General features: G+C 36.3%; 1 long non-coding RNA gene across 1 annotated transcript in view; it reads right to left on the bottom strand.

Moving 5' to 3' along the window:
- Positions 1-243: 243 nt before the first annotated feature.
- LOC137470964 (uncharacterized) overlaps positions 244-27301 on the bottom strand; it is a 30750-nt gene continuing 3692 nt past the window's right edge. The window contains exons 2-4 of the long non-coding RNA XR_010997327.1: positions 26952-27057; positions 1592-1637; positions 244-1460 (exon numbers count right to left, since the gene is read on the bottom strand). This is a non-coding gene — a long non-coding RNA (uncharacterized lncRNA). The remainder of the gene's footprint in view (positions 1461-1591; positions 1638-26951; positions 27058-27301) is intronic.

The raw sequence follows: 27301 nt of genomic DNA, 5'->3' as shown, positions 1-27301 counted from the left end.
GAATAGAAGCATTGTAGGTCCAGAGTACTTGCTGAGTTTTCACAATAAGTTTTGTAGTAGATCAGCAAGTTCACTCATCATCAACCAAATTCCAAATGAAGTAAGTCAAACATTGCATCACTGAGGATAATTTAATGAAAAAGCCTTGTTTTTTTCAGGAATGCTGAACATTTTTTTTTATTCAAAACCTTGTTTGGTACAAGGTACAGTGATTTTGTATTAGAAAAAAACAAAATTTAAAAGAAATGGCAGAGAAAAGCACAATTTGAAACTATAGCTCAAAACTAAATCACCATTTTAGTAGTATAAACTGGTCAGCCATAATGTTAAAATTCAGAATAAAAGCTGGGCAAGCAGAGTCTTGAGTAGATCTCAAAGTGGATCAGATTGTCAGCATTTTTTCCTGGCAAGGAGGCCTTCTCAAGTGGAAGCAGACACCCAACAGAAGATGTAGTCTTTAATATGTTTATCCTGACCTAAGGCTGTATTAAGCTTATGCTCCATGAAGCAAAAAGTTAAGTAATGTAAGAGGAGCTTTGTGTTCCATTTAAAGAACCAACGTCCACAGAATTTCATTTCTATCTCTACTTTATGGTGCTCTAGATGTTAATATAAGTATTTCTGTTTTCTGCATTTGCTTTCTTTAAATGCCTGGTGATAACCTGTGGCAGCAATTGGGGTATGGGATGTGGGGGGTGGTACTCTATATAGAACCCAGCTAGACCCCTCATTTTCTTCAGATTTTTCTTCCTCTTTTAAATTGATTTCAGTCAGAAGAAGAAAATGGCAGTGTTTTTTGCCAATAATATGAAAATCAGGCTGAGCATTTAAAATGAATTTGGATTTATTACACTGTATTTGATTTATTAGGTTAAATGGCAACTTCATGTAGGAAACCCAGCAGGACATCACAAAGCACAAAACTGTGGTAGTTCCTTCTAAATCTAGGCTATTCTATTGCCATTCAGCTATAGGGAAACCTAGGCAGAATGAGAAAACTGGATAAATTTCTAGTAGCAAATTAATTCCTTGTCTTATTTTGCATGTTTCAAACAAGAGTACCACAGAGTAAAAATAACTCACTTGTATTAATTTAGTTGGGTTTTTTCTATGTTTTCAAACATTTGTAAAACATTTATTTGTCTCTATGTTGTTACTATGATTAAACATGTTAATTAAAAATATTTTTGAAGTGCATAGTAAGGAGTGACAGACAGTTAGAAACTGCTGGAGTTTGTACATATTATTAAACCAATGTGTTCTGAAATTTTGAATTGTTTGAATAATTTGTTGTAAGTGGTTTATTTAGACAGGACAGCAGCAGCTTGTAGCAACTTGAAGTACTCAAGCCAGCCTGATGTGATGCAGCTTGACGACCAGTGGCAGCTCAGCTGTGGCACTGCAGAAGTCTGCATGGGATGTTTTGTCTTGTTCTTGGCCGCTTTTCTCGTTGCTGTCTTCTGCGATGGTCCAGATTTTGTTTTAATGTTCTTGTTAGTCATAGTTATTCAGCAAATAATTTATGCAAATTAATTCCAGTTTTTAGATAGCTTTTTCTGTGCTCACTTACATGAAATATAGTGTCACTCACTGAGTCACATTATTGTTTTTGTCCTCTGAGTCAATACATGACATTGCTACAAGAAATAATAAAAATAATAAGACAAAATGCAAACAACACTCATTTGTGTAAACTTTTGAATCAGTTTGGGACTTAAAACTCTTCTGTGAATAAAATACCGAGCCTCTGAATAGTGCCACAGTATAAATAAAACATAAATACTGAAAAGCAACAAAATATTCTGTTTCAGTGGAACCTTCTCATGGTGAATGGTAAAATTCCTACTGATTTCACTGCATACAGGCTTTTAATGTTATACATAATATATATCCCTAGGGCTTTTTGTACCATTCTGCCAATATATTGATATCATGATTCATTGCATTTTTAACATTTGACTCTACAGCACTATCCTGGTTCCAGCCAGGACAGGATAAATGTTTTTCAGCAACCAGGAAGGGGCATGGTCGGGACACAGAGGTTATTCTATAACACCTCACTTCATTGCTGGGGGTGGGGAAAAGGGAGACTTTTCTAGCAAGCAGGGATTCCTGCTTGTTGAGGAAACGTGGCAGAGGGAGCCATCCAATATTTTCTATTACCAAGCTGGCTTTTTTCTGTGTGGATCCTTTCTTTTCTTCTACCCTCTCTCATTAGTTGCTGCTACTGTTTTTATTGCATTGCTGTTTCCAGTAAATTGTTCTTATCTCAACCTGTGATCTTTGTTTTTTATGCCTCCAATCCTTGTCTCCAGCCACCCTCAGGACGGAAGGGAAAGGAAACAGCAGCATGGGAGCACTAAACTGGAGAATACCACTCCTAAACTGGGACAAGCACAATCACTTCAGCTGTGATATTTTTACTTGAAATGAAAATTAAGGATGTGCTAAGAGTCCTTATTTTTCTAAAAATTACAGTTGTTAACAATAAATAGGACTGGATCCTCTAAAAGGCAATCTGGAGTTCTGGCTTTGTTGGTTTGTTTGCTTGCTTAATTTTCTTTTATTTACTACAATGACAAAATCGCAATGTAAAGAAAGATCTGACCTGAGACTGTTTCAAAACCCCAGCAGAGCCCTGTGAAGAATTCTCAGCTGCTTTCTTACACCTTATTGCAAACATGGGATTAACACAACTCAACATCAGTTATCAGAGCTAGAAAAAACTCTCTTCTATTTGTATCCCATTTGTGTTGCAAAATCATAGGCCAAAGTGAGAACCCTTTTTTTAAACAATGTAAGATAAATAACTAAAAGACTAGGCCTTAACTAGAATTTAGGCTAAATCAAAATCCTAGGGCATTCCTATTATCATTGAATGATCAAGGATGAAAAACTGTCTCCTCAGCATCTAAGGTGTTTTTTCCAATTTCTTTGAGATGATGCTCTCAGTTATATGGTTTAGTTTTAGGTAGTCCTGCATGGAACAGGGACTTGTACTCAATGATCCTTAGGGGTTCCCTCCAACTCAAGATATATGCTATGACTTCAGATGCCTAAACTGGCATATTAGCTTCTCAACTCACTGTCAGATCTGCCCCTAATGTCTAATTTATTACACAACAGTAGGTTCTCAACCTAAGATTGCATTATACTTAACAGGCTGGCTTGACAACAGGTCAAGAAGACGTAACTTCTGTAAGAAGCTTGGGAAAAGAGAAGATAACTGAAAAAGTCTGTAGGCAGATTGGTTTCCAGATGACTTTTTGATTATAGTCAAATAAGCAATAAGTTGACTCATTATTAGTGTAATATAGCAAGGAAGTTACAAAGGGCAAGAAATATTCTTAAATGAAGAGTGTTTGAAAACTGATTGGAAAGTTTCTGATGTTACAAATGAATTAGTAATTGCTTATTAATGTAATTAATTAATCCAAATTAAGTGTTAAAATAATTATTTTAAATCACATTAGGAACAAAAGTGAAACTACGGAAAATATTCCATTTACAAAGCCTCCCAATGGCTGAAAAATACTCCAGCAAGGCTTGCTCACTGTCTAAAATGCAGTTTGAGAGAAATAGACTGACAAGTACATGAAATTAAAATCTTCTTAAGTCAGTTTGAGGCAGATCTATCAGATCAGTCTAGACCAAAGCAAGGAATAGCACTTGCAGCTTGAGAACATTCCCTTAGTAGTTAAAGCCAAAAGTGCTCTGGGTGCCACTGTGACATCCAGAGTGAAGGATCTTGCCTGTGCACAGGTTTGGCTCCACAAGCTGTGAGTCAGGGTAACTGATTTTTAATGATATAGCTCACATTTCAGGCACTTCTAAAAGCCTTGAAGATCACACTGTCCAGGTCAAACCTGTAAGTCCGGAACATTTTTTTTATCAATGAAAACTGTTAACAATAGTGATGGAATAAATACTTTTCATTGGGGAAAATATCTAGCAAGAGATCATTTTAATGAGGGAGTTAGGAAAGAGTATTACTGCTTTTGGGGGATGTGATCTAATCCTCTTACTAGGTTGCTAATAGACTAAGGAGAGGACAAATAAAGTAACTAGAAGGGTTGTGATTGATTAAATGTGATAAATGCTTCTTGCTCTAAATTGTGAACCCACATAATTTAAACTTTGGTGTTTTATAAGTTAGCCCAGTTTATTCCCATTTGCACTGCAGAATTCCTTAATACTTATATCTTTTAGTGCTTTGTCCAGTCCACTTTCCTTAACTGCACTGTGATATACTGTGAACTGGATATAGAGAATGCTCCAGTGTAAAACAAATGAGGTTTATCATGATGCTCAACAGACACCTCCTTTCTTTAAATGTAAGTTTCATTCTCTCCTTTTATCTCTGAACAAGTCCTCTTGTTGATAGGCTCTATGTCCTTCTATTGCCTCTATTAAATAATGTTTCCAAAGAGTTTGCAGTCAGCCTTATTATCTACCCTAAATACTGTATCTTTGCTGTCTTTGTCTATAGCTTCTAATTTTTTGTTACAGCAGACTTCACAGTGTTCTCAACATCTAGAAAGCTTTTGATTTTAGCATTATAAATCCAGGATAACTTCACTAACAGTATGAGTAGTGCAAATTCTCACACAAGAACAGGCTAGCCTGATGCACACAACAGTCTGGAAGACTGATAGGACTGAAGAGATGCATCAGATACTTGCAGCCTCCTGTCTCATCCTGTTACGTGTGCTGTGAAATTTTGCAGGGGGGCTGGCATTTGCATTCATCCTTTGCATGTAAAAGCTATATGATTTCTTTCCAAAGGGTGAAGATGGGCTGTAGGCACATCTACACATATTTTCTTGTTTGGAAATTTGCTGGCTGGATATGTAATTTGATTAGTGTTTCTGTATTACAGCAAACTTGGAAGGAGAGAAAAGTATTTGCTTGTTTTTTAGAGCAAAAACATTCATTGACTTTGTTCAGTTATATCCTGTGTTAGCCTAAGTCTTCTTTTAGCTTTTTGTACTGAAACACATGCTTTTCTTTCTGTCTCACCCCAGAGCCCAATGACATCAGTAGAATTGTTCTGGATTTACAGCAGTATAACTGAGAACAGAACTTGCATCTGTATCTAGCTCATTAGGACTTTCATTGTCACAAACTTCTACGTTCATAAATAATCACTCTTCTGCAAATCCTCACCACTTTACTTACTGAAGTATTCAGAACAAAACTTAAAGCAAAATTAATAGAGTATTACTAACTTTAAATATAGCTTAATTAATTAAACTGTGTGGAGTTATACAGACACTTAAAGCGAAGCACTGTTTAAGTAGCCCAGATGTATTAGATCTCTTGACTTTGCATGTATGTTTATTTTAAAGGACATTTGAAGTTATTGCAAAATAAGATCCTGAACACTTTCATCTATTTGAGCACTGGATTCAGATATTTCATTGTATCTCTGACCCCAGTAGCTAGCACATGAAGTCTAACTGGAGATTTTTGATTAAGATCAGTTTCACTTCATCTCTTGATGATTCTAGATAATGTTCACCTATGATTATATAGTGGCACATAAATCTGAAGTCATACTGCCCTCCTTTATTTCTACATTAATTTCTGGTTATGATTATTAGTTGTTTGGTATGGTTCTTAACAGTTGTATTTCACATTTCTCTCTCTCCTATTTGTGGCATTTTGCTTTTTCCTATTCTAAATATTACTGTATTTTCTTCTTTGCATCTGTGTATTTCTAATTATTCTTTCCCTACATATTATTTATCTGTCCTTGTAATATTAATTGTGGTGAGTGTCCACTGTAAGAATTGTTTATCTTCTGTTTTACCAAACTTACTTTTGTCTTATTTTTTGTACTAATCTTATTTTAATGGCTCTTATCCATTTCAATCATCCTTATTTGAACATAAAAATTGCCCTACTGAGTCAGATTGATCCCTCTATCCTAATGCCCTAATGGCAGGTGGACATGCAGTTGTTAGGGAGAACACCCAAACCTGGTGGCTTTCAGTCACACACTCGCCTTCTACTCCACCATTACTCCAGTTGTTGTATTAGAGACATCAGAACTTTGTCTCTTCCTGATACTGTTTATAGACCTGTTTTCCATGAATTTGTCTAATCCTTTCTTATATCTGCTGAAAGCCTCTGCAGCCTGATTATGTGGCCTCTTGGGATAAACTTTATTTACTACTTGATCTTGTAAGAAAAGTAGAAAGCAGAATACATATTATTTACGCTTGGTCTCAATCTTGCTGATTTGATTAAAGTCTCTATTCCACTTTAAGCAAGATCTCAAAGAGGAACAAGTAATATTTGGTCCTTATACATGAAAATTAACCTGATAACTGAAATAAGTGATGATATAAAAAATGTTTGATTTCACAAAAGCAGAAAAATAGTGAGCCTGAAGAGTGATTATGTGAGCATGAGATTCTAAATAATTCCAGCATGACTAACCAAAATACATTATTATTAATAATTATTTTGCTTTGTTTCAAGACCTGCTCCAGTGTGAAACCCTCAATCTTACCAGATCTTAAACCAGTAATTTTTGAAATAACTGGCATATGTTTATTTCCTTCTCCCCTAAAAATGATCCAGCCTTTAAATTCATGTAAAGGATTCAAATAGCAAAGGGAATCTAAATTTCACAGTGCACAGATCAGGAAAAGGGAAAACTATTGTGTATGCTTCCAACATTCAACTTAACTTCTGCAGTCCTCCCAGCACAGATTTTGCCATTATATACTCTTTTAATCTGGTATTGTGCCAAAACTAATCAAAATTTCATGGCAATACAATATGCTCTCTTGGTACTTCATCAGTGTGACTTTATTTACAAAGCCCAATATTTAAGCTTCATAAACCAGTTTTACAGACATTCTGTGATTCCACGTGCACTACTAATCCTTACTGCTTCACTTTGTTTGGTGTGTGTTGTAAACACAGTGGCACATCGAGCCCTTGGTAATTGTGTAGCTCATCACTTTTTCATTTTTACTGCAAACCGACACTTGAAGTTTTTTGCCATACTGCTTTTTTAATAGGTTTAGAAATGTATCATTATAATTTTCAATTGCAATGAAATCTTTGCTCCATGTTCTTTAGCCACTGTTATGAGGCTAGAATTGCATTAATTTAATAACTAATTCAATACAATGTAGAGTGTTAGCGTCAAGCAAGATAAATTCAACAAAAAAAGAAAAACTCGTCATAGACAGAGTGGAGTAGCATGAATTCAATATTGTAGAAATTTCTACAGAAGAATTTATAATTCCTGAGTCACAATAAACAACTGCTGTAATGAAAATGAACTGCAGAATCTTTTTCCAATATTTGAAGTAACTTATTTTTATTATTTGTTTTTTTAAGCATCACTTCACAGTACATGATTCACACATATTCTGGCAGTCAGTCCTCAGAGCTACAAGGATGTTCCAGGATCTGAGCCCATTCAAAAAGGGACAGTTTGGTAGATGTGGCTCAAGGGTTTATCTAAGATGAACAGTTCATAGGAGCGGATCATTAGATTAATCTCTCCTTTGTCTTTGAAGTACTGTTATCATTAATGACACTATGAAAGAAGTCTGAAGACAGACAATAAATAACAAAGCGCGTGTACCAACACACACTTTTTGTCCAGTTTTACATCAGAGATGAATGTTTCAATGTTACGCTGACAAAATACCACTTTTATAGTACTTTCTGACTTCCAAGAAGAGCAGCTTCTGTCTTTCCTTCCCTGAAGTGTTTACTAAGTGTTCAGAATGTGTGGACCAATTTCCACTTCCTAGAATAGCCAAAGCATCTTACATTTCTAGTTTTAGAATGAAGAGGTAGGGACAGGAGCAGTGACCCATTCCTGTGCTATGGGAGCTGCTATTGATGGCAGAAGAGGAAAAAGACAAAGAAGTTTCTAAGGAAGACAGCATTATTTTCACCAGTGAGGAAGGGAGTCTGAACCTTTCACATCTTAGCTCACTGCTGATGGAATGGAAATGTCCAACTTTTTCATTACTGCTGTTGACCACAATTTTCATCTGTCTCTGTTAGTGTCATGGCAGACAAGAAAATAATTTGAAAGACTGGTCACAAGCTGCAAGCGGCCCTTGCAGACACCAGCAAAGTGGCTCTAGAACTTGTCTTGGAATGCTACAGAACCTCAACAAGGTGGGAAGAAAAACAAAGCCAGCATTTAACAGAGTGAAAAAACTAATTCAAGTAATAATATGTCTTGAAGATTAACATCAATCCTGGATAAAAGTGAAAATGCTGATAAAAAATAAATTAAAAGAGGCTTATATAAATGATACTAATTTATATAAAATTGTATAACATTTATAAAAATAGAATCTGGACAACAGGACATGTCAAAATATGTCTTTTAATTAGCTTTTAAGATTTACTCATAATGTTAATGCTGTTAACACAGTACACATACGTTTTTGTGGAACATTAAGACTTGAATAGAACTTTCTGCTAACAATTTAGAATGATACAAAATGAATGTTTTACTTGTTAAATGCATTAAAGCTGACTAATAGGTGTGTGTTAAAATGGAGTCAGAAAACCCATGTTCTTAATACATCAAAAAAAAATGGTGTATGATTCAAAGACCACACATGAATCTGAAGAGCAAAAGGACCTCATGTGAAAATCACCAGAGATTGTTGGCCTGGAGATTCTGCTTTTGATTATTTGTCCATAACAGTACAACAGGCACTCTTCCAGTCAGAGGTATGTCAGATATATCCAAAACATAAGTCTAAAACTATGCAGCTCTTCATAAAGGGTGAAAAAGTAATGACCATATTTTAGTTAATGCACCCAACATGTGCTGCAAAATTGCTTGCTACAGTCCTAATGTTGCCCATCCCTGGGTTTTCCTGTTTCAGAGAAAGGAGACACTACAGTCACTGCTTAAGATGGCAGCTAAATACATCTAATGAAAATATCTGAAAATGGCTTTGTCTCTTAGATCTCTTGAACTTCACTGCAATAGTATTCCAGGCCAGTGAATATATTGTATGTTTTTAAGGAACGTTAAGGAAAGGGCACTGAAGTAAAAAATTTCCTTGTAATGGTCCTTTACTGTCAGTGAGTTCAATCTACTGAAGTGACATATTTTTCCCAAACCACAGCATAAACAGAAGATACTCCAGAAGTCAATTTTAAGAAGTACAAGCTAGATAAGAACAAAATGTGGTCTTGAAATATTTGCACATCATCCTTTTTCTGTAGAAGGAAAATTTTGCAACTGCTTTTTAGAAGTAACAGAAATCCCAATAGGTAGTAGGAAATATAAAAGTAACATGGGTTTTAAGATGTCTGTGTGCAAGGGCAACAGTGCAGCTGATTCAGTATTCCACCATGAGATTGATTTACATAGCATAATATCCAAAAAGCCTCATGCATTACACAGGGCACAGAATGTAGCAAATACAGTTATTTAGCCAGTGATGGTGATGAAGCCACAGGTAAATCATATCAGTTCTAAACAAGGCTTTGCACAGCTTTGCAGTTAATCTGTGTTTGTTAAGCAATAAGATTGTTCTTGTATTAATGTTTTGCAGTTGCCGTAACTTTATGTATCACATTATGTATTTCCTTTTTCCTATATGTGCAGTTGATTCCAGTGGTCTGAATCTCCCTTACCATTTAGCTAAACCAGACTCTTGCTTTAACTCAGTCTTTGACAAGAGCACATTTCGAAAGTTACGTCTGTCTTCTTTAGAAGAACTTAAAAAAAAGGAGTAAAAATGAAAAAAACCCTCTTTTACTGTGTATTGTTAAAGGCTTCTCTCAAAAGAGCAGTTCTCAGAACAAATTGCATGAATCTTCCTATTGTACTTCCCATCTGTTTTTACATGCTTTCTGTAACAAAATATTTAAGCGTGCTGATATTTTAAAATACTATTTACATGAGGTAACAGTCTTGAAATGAATGGGGCTGTTCACGCCTCAGACTATGGTTTCTTTTTTAATCTCTCTGTGAATTCAGAAACTAGTTATGTTGCATACACTAGGATCACACTTGAAGAATTTAATTTGAAAACCTGAGAGGTACAAACTAGACCTTTACCTTTCCTTCACAAAGCAAAGCCAAGCCAACACAGAGCACTGATGCCCAGTCAAGTTATATCAAGGCTTCATCTGGTAGACAGGCAATGGAGGAATGCTTAGATCTAATCAAGCTTAACTCAAGTTATAAGCTTGTATTAGTGTTGCTGGTTCTGCTCTGAAATAAGCAAGGGTAATTTTCAGCAATTCAGAAATCACTTTGTTTCACTATCAGAAAGACAACACTACTGACACTATCTTTAATGTACTTGCTGGACTGAACAGAAATGTAAAACAAGTACTGGGACACACTTGCTGTATATATTGCAAAACCTTACCTGGTGAGACTGACCCATAAAAAGGTAAAAAACTTTATGTTTACGATGTGATACTTTAAACTAACTAGAGTTATTCTGAAATATTTGTGAGAATACATATGAAACTAATACAAAGCAGATTAAAAATGCTTCAAAAATAGAGTAGTACTGTACTTTTACTGACAGTTTGTTGTCAAAAGTAAGGATGATTAGGCCATCAGTTTGGAATAAATAGTTAATTCTTCAGTGAACATATTTTTTTTAAATATAAACATAGAGCAAATAAATTTTGTTTAAACCTGAATCTGTGTTTGAAATGATATACACGGCAAGGAACATCATATTAGAGCTACCAGAATATCTTTCAAAACAACAACTAACAAAATATGTATTGTCACAATATTATATCCTTCGTCATTAACAATTTTTTACAGTACTAAATAATGGGGAAAAGCATTTTGACTGTAAAGGGATAGAAGAAGAATAAGGCAGGCTTTTTGACTGATAAGGGGTTATCAAGCACTTGATGACCAAAAGTTTCTGGAACTCACACAGTTATTAAAAGAAGAAATAATGGTAGAATCTGGCTTTCCTCAGAGAAATAACTGTGTCTAACATTTTAACATAATGGCAGTACAGGGAAAAGGTTTAAGGGGAGAAACAGTATTATGCAGTCAGAAAGTAGCCTTATTATTTCTCCTATGAGATCACATGTCTGGAGTGTTGATATCTGAATAGAAAGATTCAAACAAAGGAATTAAGTAATAACTTCATGATGCACAAGTTGCACAATATAAAAATGCTACATGCTACACAAAAGCACAATATAAAAATCAGTCTATGGAAATTTTGTTTTAAAAACTGTTTGTGGCAGATTAGCAGATTAATATAATTTAAATATGCATTAAGCCAAATAAAGCATTTCAACAATTTCTTGTATGTGCACTTCTACATAGAATTTTATATTCTGACTAGACCCCACGTTTCTCAGACTCTGTGCGAAGTAATCTCTATATGTTCAATTTAGCTAATTAACATACAAATCACCTAGGTTAAAGTCAGAATTAAGAGTACTGCCCCACTTGCATTGTGATTTCCCAGATATGTGATAAAATTCTAAAATACATGAGCAAGAAAATCAGGTTTAATTGATGATATATTTTGTCTCATTTAAAACAAAAATAACAAGTATATGGAAAACTTTTTGATCAGAAACAGCTGTTCTAGATTAGGCCAAAGGACCATCCACCTAAATTAGGACACACAAAATTCTCCATCACTTGAGCAATAGTATACCTTTTGCCCAGTTAAAACCATTTTGTTAAAAAACAAACTCCAATACCTAGTAGCGCATGTATCATATTCCTTCTAGTATCAAGTTGCTCACAACTTTTAACTGATATCTACCAATATACCCAAACCTCAAATTTACAAGCTTGTAAACCCTTCACCCCAAACCAACCCTGAAATCACTTCATTATATAGTTGCCCTGCTGGTTGCCTTCCACTCTTCAGGCACCAAGCAGCTCTAAGCAGGAGGCTACACATCACCCCCTGGATCTTGTGATTTGACAAAACAAACATTAACAGTTTGTTCTGAAATCTCCTTTAATGAGTTTTCAGTTTGCATCGGATAATCTGGTGTGCTTGCCATATAAAAGCTGTGCAGCCTGGGGGATTACTCAAGCTCCTCTGTAAAGGAAAAAGCAAAAAATTTACTGAAGTTTTTTTTGTTTCAATGCCATTTTTTTCCCTTTGAGCACTTTAGGAAGCTTTATAAAAATGTTTTTTTTTATTTTTTAATGGATGTATTTTACAAGCTGGTTTTCAAACTGATTTTTCACTTGATTATCTCTCAGCTGACTATGATATAGCTGTTTCCAGAATTATACAGGTATGTGGTCTCTTCCACAAATAATATGCTTCTAAAGCTGCTTAGAAATTTATTAACATACAGTATTAAAACATCACTTTTATACCTGCTAACAGTTTCATATATTATCAACATGAGGACTTTTTTTCCAGGTCATGTGACCATTACAAAACACTGGAAAAATTTTAAAAATTAATTCTGATGATGCAAAGAGCAATTATATGGCTCTTGATATTTCAGTCGCAGAAAATAATGCCAGGTGGGAAAAAATCCTTAATTTATAGGGTAGAACACTTGAGTTTCAATAGAATTTCTGACTGCCTGAGGTCATTTATTCTGTGCAGGTAGATTATTCAGAAATACTCTCCTAACCAGTGGCCAGACAGGATGCATCTTGTCTGACCTTGTGTCACAGCATGGCTGGATACAAGTATGAGGCCACTAACAACTCTCATTATCAAAAACCTGTCAGGAAAACTTCTCCCTGTTCTTGGTTGTTCATTTGTTTTGGTTTTTAAGAACAAAGCTGAGCTAGTTCCTCTTCCCTAGAATGTTTCCATTGGTACTTTCCCAAAGAATAAGGATGGGCCATCCATATTTGAGGTCATCAGCATTACCAAATAAGTTCTACTTTAATCATTCTTGTGTGTAAGAAAAAACACCCATTTTTCTCTGTCCAGAACTGTAATCTGTGGCACAGAGTATGAGTATATACAGACAATGAGCCAGCATATCTGTAGGACTTTGAGGCATTTGAAGTTTGGGGAAAGGAACATCACTAATTTTCTCCCAGTTTTAAGTCCCACATAAAGAATTCTTAAATAATGTAGGGGTAGGAAATATTAAACTTGCACTAGTGAAGGCCAATGCTATGTCACTTCAAGACAGACATAAATCATAAATGCAGTTTCTTACTTTTTCGTCTTCTCCACAGATAGAGAGCCTCCCCTTTTTTCAGAACAGCACCTTACTAGAGATCTTTAACTTTTAGCTATAAAGGAGGAAATAAATATTTTCTTCCTGAAATTATAGTCTGGTTATTAACAGGGCAAGGAAGGGGGAAGAGCACTGCTATCAGCACATGCTGTGATGGCTGCCCTCAACAGAGTTGACTGTTTGCCTTGCTCAAAGTACAAGCATACTGCTAGCCTGGGGCCTCAATCTCAAACCTTTGCATGTAGAATGTAAAGGTGGTTTATCAATCACAGAGTTACATTTTAGCACTGTGCTCATGACTTACGAAGAACAGCTGCCCATCAGGACAACATAAGTTTAAGTAGCACTTGTCCATCACTTCCCTCTGACCTATAGTATTTCGTTGAGAAAACACATCTAATACCTATTTGAAGACTCCATATGATAGACAATCTTATATGTATAACTATCTATTCCATATCTAAATTGGAAAATTACTACAGATAACCACTAAATTTAATTTTCTGTCCAAACTGAATTGTAACCCGTGTAGTTTAGGGAAGACAGGGATTTTGAGCCATAACTTTGAGACCTGTAATAATTGTTTTAGAATTAGTCTGAATTATTTTCTACTTATGAGAGCATAATTAGCTTTCATTTCAGTTAAAAGATGAAAGCCTGATGGTAATGCAACATAAAAAGACAATCATAGAGTGGTTTGGGTTAGAAGGGACCTTAGACACTGTCTATTTCCAATCCCAGTTTGCTGAAAGCCCCTCAAAGATTTGTGCTTACTCAAGTTTTGTCAGATGGTCTAGGACCCAGCTCTTAACTCCAGTCCAAGAGATGAAATATGATCTCAAAATAATTGAGTAAATTAGAGTGCTTTGAACAATATATGATACTTCACACACTAAAAGGAATTTGAATTCCTATTCATTCACTGGTACTATTGGTGAAATTGTTGAAAATTGATGAATTTTCTTTTATTTCACTTGAAGTAGTTTTTCCCCGGTATCTCCACAGATTCCAACTTACACAGCATTTATACTGTAATTTGGAATAAGCCTTGTGCTCAGATATTTTGCGGGTAGGTGGTGGTTTTAATTTTCACTTGTTTTGGTTTTGTTGCAGTATTTCATGCACAGATGGATTTCTGATTTCAGTAATTGTTTGTGAAATGTTTCACTTTGTGCCTGTGTGTGGCTATCAACACGATTTCCTGAACAGAGCACACATCTGTATGTCTCACCTTGTCCACTGTCTCAGATAAATCACTGGAGTGTTGTACCTCTTACTCTGTAAATCACAAGGGCAATAAGAGAGACAGGGTTCATATACAAACACCTCTGAATGGCTCTGAATAAAAGCAGCATATAAAAGCTAGATAAAATATGTGTTGGGGAAAAAAGCATAGACACATAGAAAAACAGGGATCTAAAACAGGACTATGGCAGTCAAAACACTGCAAAGCATCTCAAATTTAGGTATTATCTACAAACTATCGGTGAGTTCCTAGTAGAAATGGCTTTCTTTCTATAAGAAAGTTGCAAATGGTGCTTTTGACTTAGGAATCCATCCTTGTGTAGCTCTCTCTCAAATATTCTAATTGTTTTTCACTAGGAGCTTTGCTGATTTAATCAAAATGGATTAAGAAGTTCTCATTGTAAAGATCAGCTTGGTTCAGCATCTGATAAATCTAATTTCTACATAAGAGTGTCTCACCATTGTGAGCCATAACCTGATGAATTACAGACTTACTAGGAGGCTTAGTCTGTGAGATAAATAAAGGAAAATTTTCCTCATGATTTTCCTTAGAGACAGAATAAAATCACAAGTTTTGCAGCTGTATTCTACAAGCTACATTCAGTGTTACTAATTACAAGGCAGGATTCTTCTGGTGCTGTGGGGATATTCACAAATGCATCTCTAAATTAAAAACACTTGTATAAAATACTCTAGTGGTGATCCAGGGGTGACTGCTGTATGTTGGGGCAGCTGTTGCATTAGATATAAATGGAAGGATTTATTCACTTCGCCTTGAGGTGGGTGGCATTTTTTCCGTCCAGAGCTTTTTTCAGTTTGCTGAGAGTTTGGCTTAGTTATGCATTTTAACTATTGGCCAGAACTTAAGCAATGCCAGTCTGCCCTGCCTGGTGAGTGATATGTATGGTATTGTGCTCAGAGAGAGTGTTATAGCAAAGGCAGCAAGCTTTCTGCTGCAACACTGGAAAAAAATATTATTTAAATTTTCAGCTGTGGCCTTCATATTTCACTGCAAATGACTAGTTGAGATGTTCACAGAAAGCAGGTTTCTGTCTCTGCTATATCAATAACTGCCTTGATGGCTGTCAGATATATAAGATTTATGAAAAGACCACCCTGTGCTCTCTGCTTTGGTAACCTGTGCAAGGGAGGAATTGGTTTTGCACAGGTGCAGTTATTAAATCAAATCAGATACATCAAAAGGAAGCAACAGAAAGAAAATGTGTGGTTATCTGTTTTGCTGATTGATCTACTTGAAGTTGTATTCCTGATGTGTGATATGTACTTTTGTTAATAAAGATACCTGGCTCAGCTACAAATGACAGTGAAAAAAAAAATCTGTTTCTAGTTAGATTGAAAATCTTACCTTACTTGTAGTATATAGTAAAAAAGATGGAGTTAGGGTATATATTAATTTGCAAGTCCATCTCAGAGATTTGATTGCATTTCTTAGACAAAGCTAGCCAATCTTATCAGATAGTGGGGGAAAAAAGAAAAACAAACAAAACCAAACAAGAAAATCCACAGGAAGGAAGGTTGGTTGTCCGTATGCCGCTTCTTCCTCGGTCTATGGTCTGTCAAGAGTGAATCATAGTACCCATGAAGCTGAGTGCATTGCAGTTCAAAATTAAGATGCTGTTGGGCAAACCAAGTACTTGCTTAGTACTATCAAACTTCTGCTAAGCATTCATTTACCACAATTTAAAACTGGAAAGTCTTTCAACACATAATAGTACAGAAGTTGTAATGTGAGCATTTGATATGAGCTCTGCAGTCACACACAAAAAAAGGGAGCAAGGAAGGACACCATTCCACTATCAGTGTTTCTTCCCTTACAAAACAAGTTTGGCATCTGCATCTTGCAGTTTCCCCTGGCAACTCTCTACTGTCACAGAATAGAATGTCCCAAGGCTACACTCAATTACACTGCACCATCTTTTCTTTTTTTTTCTTGCTCCACAAGCTTTAATGAAGCCCATCAAATTTGCACAAGTGCCCTATTTACTGTACAGAGATTACGTCAAAAGAAATGATGTTGGCTTCCTATTAATGCATGAAGATTGGCAAACAGTCACGAAAGTCGATTGCTGTTCAGTTTGCTGAGTGATAGCATGTATTGCTGCCCTGCCTAATTACAGCAAATCAGATGTTTCCTGTGGTGGAAAACAATACTAACAAATTACTAACTCTGTGTGTTTTAAGGGGAATAGTATATCTCAAGGCTCAATTGAAGAAGAGCATTGGAACATGAAATTCTGTAGCTGTTTTATCGGTTTATTTTAATGTGTATTTATGGTTAGGTAAACTAGAATTCAGGAGAAATAATACATCTTTAAAATATATGTGATTGATTAACTGCACAGTAATAACTTTTCTCAACTGATTCAGAGCTGAACTGTATTCAGAGCCAAATTTTTACTGTTGGGTTTTTTCATAAGGTTTTCCCCACAAATCTGTTGAGTTAGAAGAATAAAGGAACATGTTATAAGCAGTGAGGTAAGCATTAGTATGCAGAATAATCTACAAATAATTTTCAGGGTGCACAGAGATTAAAATAATTGGCATTACCACAGAAAAAACAACAGGAATTTACCTTGCCTCTACCTGAGATTTTTAGTTCTCACATTGAAGGCAATAAAGATACAGCTGGCTTTGTGCATGTGCATATTCCTTCTATTTTTCAGTCAGTAGTTCCCCAGGATGTGTTTTTACACTGAGGGATTATTAGAACATCATGATAACTCCTACACACAGTCTTAGCCTAACTTCAGCATGTAATTTCAATGCCTGCAGCTTTACTTCGAACAAAAGCAGTTGGTGTGACAGCCTTTGCTCTTTGTAAAGGATGACACTGATTTTCTTCACTTTTCACTTAACTAAGAGAAAGGCTGGATCAATCAATCAAATCTTTGCAGTGTAATATTAAAGAAAAAAATTGTTATTTAAGCCTTACTTACAATATAGAAGTCAGCCTGAAGAAATACCTGCTGAAAAAATTTAAACTAGAAAACTCAATGCTTTTTATTTTCTTGAGACTGAGTAAGTGAAATAAAAATAATGTTTGGGATTTCTTGCTTTAGAAAATGCCTGTTAAGTCATTACATTGCTCACACCTCTGATTTTGCTTTTGCAGCTCAGGGAAGGAAAAAGAATTCTGTGAAGAAAGCTTCAAGGAAGTTTCTTTAATACATATGCCAGCAGCAAATCGTTGCTACATACGAAGGTAGTGAATACTGTTTTCAGGATTTATCAAAACATGTTTCTACTCCTGTTGGAGGTTTCTAGGCAGATGCCTCCCCTGGCCTCTCTGGAAATTTCCAGTTGGATGCAGCAGCACACAGGAGGAGGAGAATCTCAGTAGGCTGGATTCAGCACTGTACTGAGTTTCTGTTGTGCTCTGCTGATCAGAAACTGTTGAAGAGCTTCAGGAGGAGGGGGACCTTCAGGCTTGATTGGAAGGAGTGGAAAATAATTCTTTTTAAGCCTAGGGGAAAGATCAAGTAAAGTTTTGTTGGAGCATGTGAAGAAAGATCCCTCTTACTGCTCAGCACCTTAATTTATAGTCAGACTGATGCAAAGTCCCTTGAAGGACGGGGAGATATAATATTCATATCCATTCAGAGGAATTTGTACTAACAAAATCAGATCTCTTCAATTTATTTTGTTCCCATTAGTTTCCCTTTTTGCCATCTTGCCCATGATCAAGTTCTATGTGTTTGAATTCAAACATCTGTGCTTTACTCTAAAATGAAATGACTATGGTTCTCTACAATTTTCATACATAAATAATTTCAGTGCTACTGAAATGGAAAAATTTTGAAGCATCTTCCTGGCTGCTCTTGTTTAAGGCAGTTGTGACGTAAATGACACAGACTTGCTGTCTTTTCACTCTGTCTCACATTTCCTTCCTTTGCACTCCCCTTTAACATTTTCTCCCGTCTCTTTCCCTGCCCTCCATCCAGAGAAGTCAGTGTCTCATATCCTGTTCTCTGAATGTTGTTCATTTGCATGACCTTTATTACTCTTGATTACTATAATGAGTGTTTTTAGTAATTATCGTCATCCTGTTCTAATTTTCCACAGCAATACCCACTTTAATGGGTTTCAGATTTATAAAACATATGTTATATTAGCAAAAGCTTAAGTACTACCTCGCTTCCCCAGTAAGGCTTGTATGCATGGAATAAATAGTAGCTTTCTCCAGTCCTGAATAAATTTACAATTGGCCTTAGGGAAGGGTATCAGCTGAACTAAAGGTATCAGCCAAAGCTAAGAGTGCCTTGCCATCAAAATAGTTCGTGCTTCCATTGAACTGACATGCAAGGAAGTTTTCTGTGCCTTGCAGACTTTCATGAGCACCTCTGCTTTATTTAATAGGTAATGATAATAAAATATTCAACAGGAAAAAATAATAGTGTTGAATGTGGATGCCTATCACACTTTTAAATGCTTTCTAAGTAAAAATGATCAAATAAATCCCTGTCCTCTCAGATCACATTGCAATAAGAGAACACAGCAGGGAAGTGCAAGAAGAAATTTCTGCTTGTTACTGGTGCTTTGTGAGTCATGGACCAGGATTTTACAGTGATAGGTGCTAAGCAAATACAAGCAAAATATGTGACCCACTTTTTGAGACAGAAAACAGTTTCATGCTGTTTTTGGTAGTGCTAGTGGGATATATTTCTGATTTTAAATTATCTTCCAGTGTTTTAGTACACTATAGATAAAATGTATCTCAATTACAGCCATTTGCTATTACTAGCACTACTAATTGTAGTTACTGCTGGGTCCAGCTGTTCTTTCTGGAGTGCAATGAGAATGTGGATTCACAGCAATGTGAATGCATTGTCTGGAGAACTTCAAAGATCCACCAATTCCTGAGCTGGATTCTGGGGAATTCCCCCCCCACCCAAGCTGGGGGACACAATGGCTCTTGATGAGCTGCAGCTTGTGCCATCATTCAGAAAAAAAAAAGCCAGGGACTCTATAGTTAGCTATGTGGTGCTTTTCTAAGTGGCTTTATGACTTACCACACTAAGGTGTGAAGTCCCACTTCAAGGGTTTAATACAGATCTTGTCTACCTGGATGCATTTCTGTGATGCTTATGTCTAAGCTGGCTCATTCAGCAGCAGCACACAGTATGGGCAAAGCCATAACAAGCAGCCTGAATCTGCCCCGGATTGACATAGCCTAGCACAGACCACAGCATTTCCTTTCCAAACTTGTCTGGAAACTTACAAATTCCTCTAGAGTTGTAGTCAGGGAGAACCAGAAAACATTGTTTCTGTTGGAGAGGGGGACAGCAAACATCATGTTTGGCAAATTTCTGATTTGGAAGCCTTGCCTTGGCTCTTCAGAGCCCTTCAGAAGCTGTATTTCAGATAGGGGAGGATCTCTTTACTTTCAGATCTATACAGAGACCAGAGAGACTTGACTGCCTACATTTTCCTCATGATACTTTGCTTTTTCTCCTATAATTCCTTTCTACACAAATTCACTTCCTATAGAGCTCTGGATCTGAAGGTAGAAATGCAAAGTGGTGCAGACAAATGTAATCAGCAGGGTCCTAAGGTTTGGGACGTGTCCCTCCATTTGTTCTACAGTGCATGGACACAGCATCCAAAGAGAGAACTAAGCCATGTTATGATTTGATATATCCAGCAGGGGTAGGGGAAAAACCACATGGGGAGATATTCCTGTAGTCATGTAATGGACAAATTCAAGTCCTAGGCAGAACCTAACCCAAGCCAGATTTTGCTTTCTCTGCTTACTGCTTGCTCTCATTTCTTCTCTCCTTTGTCCATTTACTACAAAGTCTTTTAACCTCCTTCACAGCAACTACACAAGAGTTTCATTGTACACAGTGGAACTCAAAAGTTCAAGTACAATATGAGCACAAGTTCTGATACAGGGATGGTAACAAACCTTGGATGAGCCCTTTTGCTCCTATAACTCTTTAGTGGGGTAGAGATGACTGACATGCAAAAAAACCTCAGTATCCAGGATTGTTTCCCAGATACATTCTCATTATTTATAGTGCTGTATCAAAGTTCATCCAGGCAAATCTCTCAGGCTTTTCATGTTTGGGCAGAAGATGCCTTCTCAGGAGATTTCTAGTGCTTCCACACTCTGTCACAGTGGAAAATCTTCCTCATAACTTTACAGTCCCAACAAATAATAAACAAAACCTATCTGTTTTTGCTTCATGCTGTGAGTAAAATGTAAGTCCCCGTGTCCAAATTCCCATTTTTTGCATCAACCAAATCTTCGTATGTCTTCTCTAATGTCAGTGTTTCATCCAGTACCATTTCTACTACTTCAGATAATAATTGTAATTGCTTGTTGCCTCTATCCATCTTTATATGGCAATTACAAATATGTCTAAGCCAGACATCAGGGAAAACAGAAGATTCAGAGAAAGATATTCCCATACAAGTGTAACAGCATCTTGTGTTAAAGAATTGTTCCTTCATTTGATTTCCAATCTTTTTAAATGAAAATTTCATTTTGAACAACTTCTCTATAAACCTTTAATAACTTTGCAAGAAATTATCCTACTGTCCTCTGATCTTGCAATCCCAGGGATGGGATGGTGTAGCTGACTGAAAGAAAGTCACAAAGTTCACAAAAGTCGCCTTGAGAAAGGAGGTCTTCAGAAAACAATGTTTCCACAGGGTGACTAACCAATGTAAAAAGGAGTAGGTACTTTAATCAACACTTAAAATATTGACTTTTCTTTTAAATATTATACAGATAATTTGAGCTTTATAATGGTAAATAATGACTTTGTGTACAAGGGTAAGAAATGGTTGTATGTGTTTGTGTGTCTGTGAGAACACAGAGCTGCAGTCCAATGAGGAGTTTGTGCAGACAAGAAAGTCTAAATTGGGATTTCAGAAATAAAATCATTGTTTGTGTTAAGAGATCAAGCAGGCTGATTAGAGCGATGTGTGTTTCATAGTCCTGATCAGACAACTGGGATCTCAGCTTGTGAGAGTGGTCTGCAGGGCTGCTGCTGTTTTAACAAGGCATTGGCTGTCAAATCTCTCCTATCCTCAATGTGTAGCTGAGTTAATCTCTGAACATCACTGAGTTCATCCCCTGTGTCAGTGCAGGCCCATGTTTGCTTTTGTCCTTAATCTGGTCATGTTTAGGCTGTTTATGTATCTCATGGGTGTGATGGGTGTGACATTTTGCTTTTAGGATTAAAAGCTAAGCGCATTGGAAAGATTTAGGACCAGGTAAAAATACATTTTCCTTCTCACAAGCCTTGCTGTTGATAATATTTTCTCTCTTTTTTGCTCATTTTTGTTCTTTAATAGTTTCCATTTGTCATGTTTACCCTTATTAGAGATTAGAGATTAGAGTTTGTCTCATGGTACATAGTGAGCTTAGTTATCACAGTAAAATATCTTCGACAGAAGGCAATTGAACTTCAGTGTGAGTGTCTGGGCTTCTTTGAGTACTACAGCTGCAATTCCTAGTATTTTGATTCTGTGCTATCTCTTTACTACACAATAACCTGGAGTTTCAGGCATGAACTAAACTGACAAAGAATGCAATATGTAGCCATACCTGACAACTGCATAGAAAATAAATTAATTTTGGTAGTCTTTACCTAGCTATTATTTTAATATTTATTGTGTTTTGGAAGATAGATTAAATGTCCTAGTTTGGCTTGACCTTGATTCCTAATTACTGCTGGGTAATAATTGCAAAAACATATTTCCATGCGTTTAGCAAAACTTGTGACTCTGAAAGTGACATTCAGACAGAAGGACCATGAAAGACATTTACACTTTATGTACCTTGGCATTGCAAGTATCTGGGAATGGGATTGCATATTTTAAGAGTGCAAAGCAGGGACAGCAAGTGCCTGGTTTTCAGGCTAAATCTAGAGAGTTTATAAGGAAAGAGTCTCGCTCATAAAACAAGTGTGTGTACAGGAGGAGGGTGGGTCAGATGCAGCAACAGGGGTCATTAATTGATGCCGTTAAAAAGTAATCTTAAATTGCTCTAAAGGAGAAACCTGTACTCCAAAATCTAGGAGACCTTGGTAGCTATGTCCTGTCTTTAATGTAGTCAAGTGGCTGAATTCCAGAACAACTTTGTAATTAGTGCTGTGTAAATGCAGACCTCTGATGTAAGTAAACAAATATTCATATTGTCAGATCCGTGTGTTACTGCTGTAATTGTTATTCTTCTCATCTGGAACCACATTTTTTGTTCTCAAAAGTTTTTTCTGAATGCATAATGAGTCCTCAAAAAAGTATATTTGTAATTTCTTACACTTAATGTCACTGCAGGTTACTTTTCCAGTGTCCAACAAGAACTATCAACTGAAAACATTTCTAGATTTAAAAAAAATGGAAAGATCCTAAGATTTACAGCATTTCATAGAAAAGGAGTCATCTTTTCAACCATCATTTACATTTGTTTGCAAGTCTGGAGTATATGTATAAATAGGATAGCATAAAACAAAATTAAAATCTAAGATTTAGGTACAATAATCTGTCCCTTCAAAGGACACATTTAAACAAGTAACCTAGGTTGACACATTTTCAGTAACCTAGGTCCTTATACACCCTGAGTTTTAAACCAACACAGCATATTGATGGGTGAAGTAGGCAAAGGCAACATATTGATGGGTGAAGTCTAGGCAAAGATTGACGGAGGAGATGCTTCTCCTTGAAGTCACTGTCCTCACAAGAGAAACTGAATTGTACATGAAGCAGATCCAGAAAGCAGTGCAGAGCAGGCATCCTTCAAGTGATACATAGGCTGAGGAATGTAGGGAATAATGACTTCCATCACCCAGGTTCATCTATTGCCTAGAAACCCAGTGGAAAGACATGGTCTTGGTTAAAGTCTGTGAAGATGTGGGTTGGAGATGTTTGGAATTGGAGAACTTAAAAAGGAGGAAGGAAGCAGCTGACAGAAAATCAATGGTTTGTTTTCTGTCAATGTCACTGCCAAGGCAAGTTGTCTCCAAATGTTGCTGTATTCTGTAATTTACAAAATTACAGATGTTTGGCACAACATCAAAGCAACCTGTATTTGTCCTTAATGAGTCTGCCTTCACAAAAGGAGTTGAGCATTTACATGCTTTGTGTCTTACATAACTATTTAGCCCATTCATCCAGATTCTGAATATACATGAAAATGTGAAGATTAGCATCTTGAAGTATCACTACACTGCTAACACTGAATATATTCTTCCTAAGTATATAATTATAAAGTATAGCAGGTGTAATCATTGAAGTAAATGGTGAAATCCTATTGACTTCAAAGATTTTATCTATTATGTATCTTCAATAGATTTCCACTATTTTCCTGACTTACCTACCTTATCTAGTGTTCACATCTTTAGCATTTGAGGGAATTCATACTAGTTTTAACTTCCTCTTTTAAAATGTTTCTAATTATTCATTTAAAATCTCAAACTGCAAGGAAAAAACACTGCAAATCTTCACTGTTCTTTGAAAGCAATGGCTCTATTGCTGCATAAATGTCACTGATTGTACACTGCTACATATGCTTTAACTTTGTAGACTGTTTGACATGTATGTGATGGTAATTAGGGGTATTTTTGTATGAGATGCTAAGGAAATCAAGTTTTGACCCCAAAAATGTCCTTCTTCTGGGGCAGTTACACTTTGGCTTGAATTTCAGACAACATATCACTGAGGATATTTTAATAAGAGATAAAAAAAGATGCAAAAAATTAAGACTCAAACCTTGCAGTCTGGAGGAGATCAGCATTGAAGTCTGCTGAGAATTTGACTCTTGTTTATTAGAGAACTTGTCCCTTTTCCTTGGCTTGGGAGTGTTTTTCTCTCCCTTCTGATTATACTGATAATATCACTAGTTTTATCATTGACCAACGTCATGTAATGAAATAAAATTATGAAATGCTTCAGGGACTTACAGTTACTGCTCAATCTGTGCAGTTACCATGCTAGGGAGGGCACCAACCAGTGCACTGTACACTTACTCTTCTTTCCCTCTTTCTGATAAGGACATAAACCAGAACAATAATTTGGGCTCAATTCTGTCTATTAAAGACAAAATGCAGCATGAAATAAGTACAAGTTTGTGGACTACACAGAATGTTTTAAGACATCTCATTTAATGCCTGCAGACCGTATGGGAATCTCAAAACACAGGGGTGTTGCACACTGTGGAATGAGGAGGTGAGGGGGGAAAAACAGGTGGACTGGCCAAAATAAAACTGGCCAAAGCATCATTCATGTGCAGGTACTAGCTGATGGGCAAAATCAAATTATTTTCACTTTTATATCTCAATATGCTTTTCATCCTCAAGGCCTATACCTGCTGGATCACTGTATACCTGCTGGATACCATGTTTCAATTCAATAGGATAAGAAAACTATTCATTATTAGCTTCTTGTGAAAGCTAAAACTGTCTCTGATAGACTAAACAATCCTTTTTAAATTATATTGGCCTCAACTTCATTTCAAGTAATTCCTATTTCACAGAAAGCACAATGGAAATAAGAAAATGGTCTTAAAGTTCTGAAAACTTAGCAAAATGCCTAAGTAGTAAAATTAATTGAAAATTAATTTTAATTAATTATTGTAAAAATAGGTCTCCTGCACCTAAAATTTTATAGATGTCAGAAAAAAAAAAAAAACAAAATAGAAAAAGCAAGAATGAAACTCTTTGATGTTCATATATGTTGAAATGAAAACCTAGGGATTGTGTATTATATTCATCAGCATTTTTTAAGAAAGCATCTACCTGTGTGTTTATCTGCTTAAAATATTGACACAGTACAAATTCTTAAATAGTAAAATGAGGCTTTGAATTAGCAACTACCTTATGATTGTTTTTTCTTTTTCTTTTCTTATTTATTGATCATAGAATTTAAGATACTCAGTTGAACAAAAAAGGATTTTTTTCTTGCAGTACTTTTTTCATTTTTAGTCGCAGCGGTAGATATACTAGCCTTTCTGACACTGCTTGTAACCCTTTGATGCAGAATTGCATCTGGTTTGGTTTTTCTGTTGTTTCAACTACCTCTGTGGTATGTAAAAACATTATTTCTGGTTTATTTCTTCTTTTTCAACTGTTTTAAACACCAAGAGCCTCATAAAAATAACCTGAAAAGGAGATACACAAAAAAATTACTTGCACAGATTACAGCTGGATGAACTTGGAGAATTAACAGTAACAGTGGTATTAAAAAGATAAAGTTTTGGATTTGCTGATCTTGCTGCTCTTTATGACTTCAAATTTTTTCTGAACATGTTTGTTTTTTAGGGGAAAGTTTTGCCATCCACCTATGAGTGACAGAGTGAAGAAAAAAGTACTCAGCATTGGCCAGAATTAAAGCTTGTTCTCTTTTAGGTAAGGAAAAATATTTTAAATTTTCATCTGTCTGTTCTCAGTTTTCCTGGATTTGAAATCAAATGTCAAATATTATTGTATTGGGTCTGACAAAACAAAATGGTTTTGCATATGGTCTGATCACTAAAACAAATATAAGCCATTGACAGCAATGTTTTCTCAATGCCTGGGAACTGCGTGTCAGCTCCTTTGTCCCATGAGATGAAGTCCTTTGTGCCTGTTTACAGCAGTTGTGGGAGCAGTGTGAACTGCACCTTTGCTGGGATGGCTTAGGCTGACTTTGGGGACTTCACACTGTTCTGTGGCCAGGAGATCTCACTCTGAGGGCAGGATGTGCTGTGGTCCTCTTCACTAGTAATCCAACTGACGCCCTTTGGAAGTCATTTAAATGCTGCAAAACAGAAACCAGACTATGCCTGGACCCAAAATAAGTTCATAATATTCATGTATCCAGTTATTTTTTTATTAATTCAAGGGTCGCGTCTGCTGAAAATAGAGGTCCACACAATATTCTAGATCACTGCCTCAAGCTAACGGGCATTTGAAATTCTCTTCCTGATGTGTCCATCAGCCTGCTTGTTGAGCTCATTCAGTGCTATTTACATGAAGTATCTAGGCCATAGATGAGAAATTATTTGTATTCTCTTTTGATTAAAAAAAAAGTCCATTATATGTGGGATATTTCCAATCACTTAAATCTATGAGCAAGTGAATAGAAGTAAAAATCAAAAGTAAAAAGAAAGCTAAAAGGAACAGAATTACATAAAGGCAGGCTTTTTTTTTCTAAACTCAGCAGTTCATGGGCAGGAGATTGGAAACTCTGATAGGACATAGGGTACAGTTAGAGGGAAATTTTTGCCAGAAAAAGCTGAATTTCTAGCTCATATTTGAAAAGATTTCAAACAAGAGGTAGGTGGCATCAAGGCTGGAAAGCCAGACAAAATATTGCATGGATGTGTTTGAGAAAGCTGGAGAGCATTCCCTTTTGGAGACACCTTTCTTGGGAGCAGTGTAATCTTCTTATGACAGCACTTGGAAGCCCAGAAGTACCATGCGCCAACACAGCAGCTTTTAGGTCAAATAAATGAGGACTAAAGTCATGTCAGCAATCTGTGTCCTCCTGTGAGGACCAGCTCACTCTGAACAACACCATGAACTTACCAACCTCCATTCTTGTCTGATCCACATGGCCTCAGGTCATTTCAAACAGCCCTGAACCTCAGCTGGTATCAGCCAACAGCAGCTTCTGACAGCTCACAAAGGCTCTCTGTAAACACACCATAAACATCACACAGACCCCAGGAGAAGAAAAGGGAGTCTGCTCTGCACACTGTGCACCAAGGATGCTTCCAGCCATTCATTGCAACTATAACAAGATTAATCTCAGGGCATAGATTTGTAAATAAACAGGCACAGAACTGTCACATCTAGTCACTGTGAGCAATTTCACATAATTCAGCCTGGAGAAATTTGCCTTTAGAAGTTTCCCAACGGCAATTACAGTATGAGAT

Source organism: Anomalospiza imberbis, chromosome 3, assembly GCF_031753505.1.
Source record: "Anomalospiza imberbis isolate Cuckoo-Finch-1a 21T00152 chromosome 3, ASM3175350v1, whole genome shotgun sequence".
NCBI classification, from domain to species: Eukaryota; Metazoa; Chordata; class Aves; order Passeriformes; family Viduidae; genus Anomalospiza; species Anomalospiza imberbis.
Note: the sequence above shows the minus strand (reverse complement) of the source record. Positions and strands in the feature narration are given on the sequence as shown.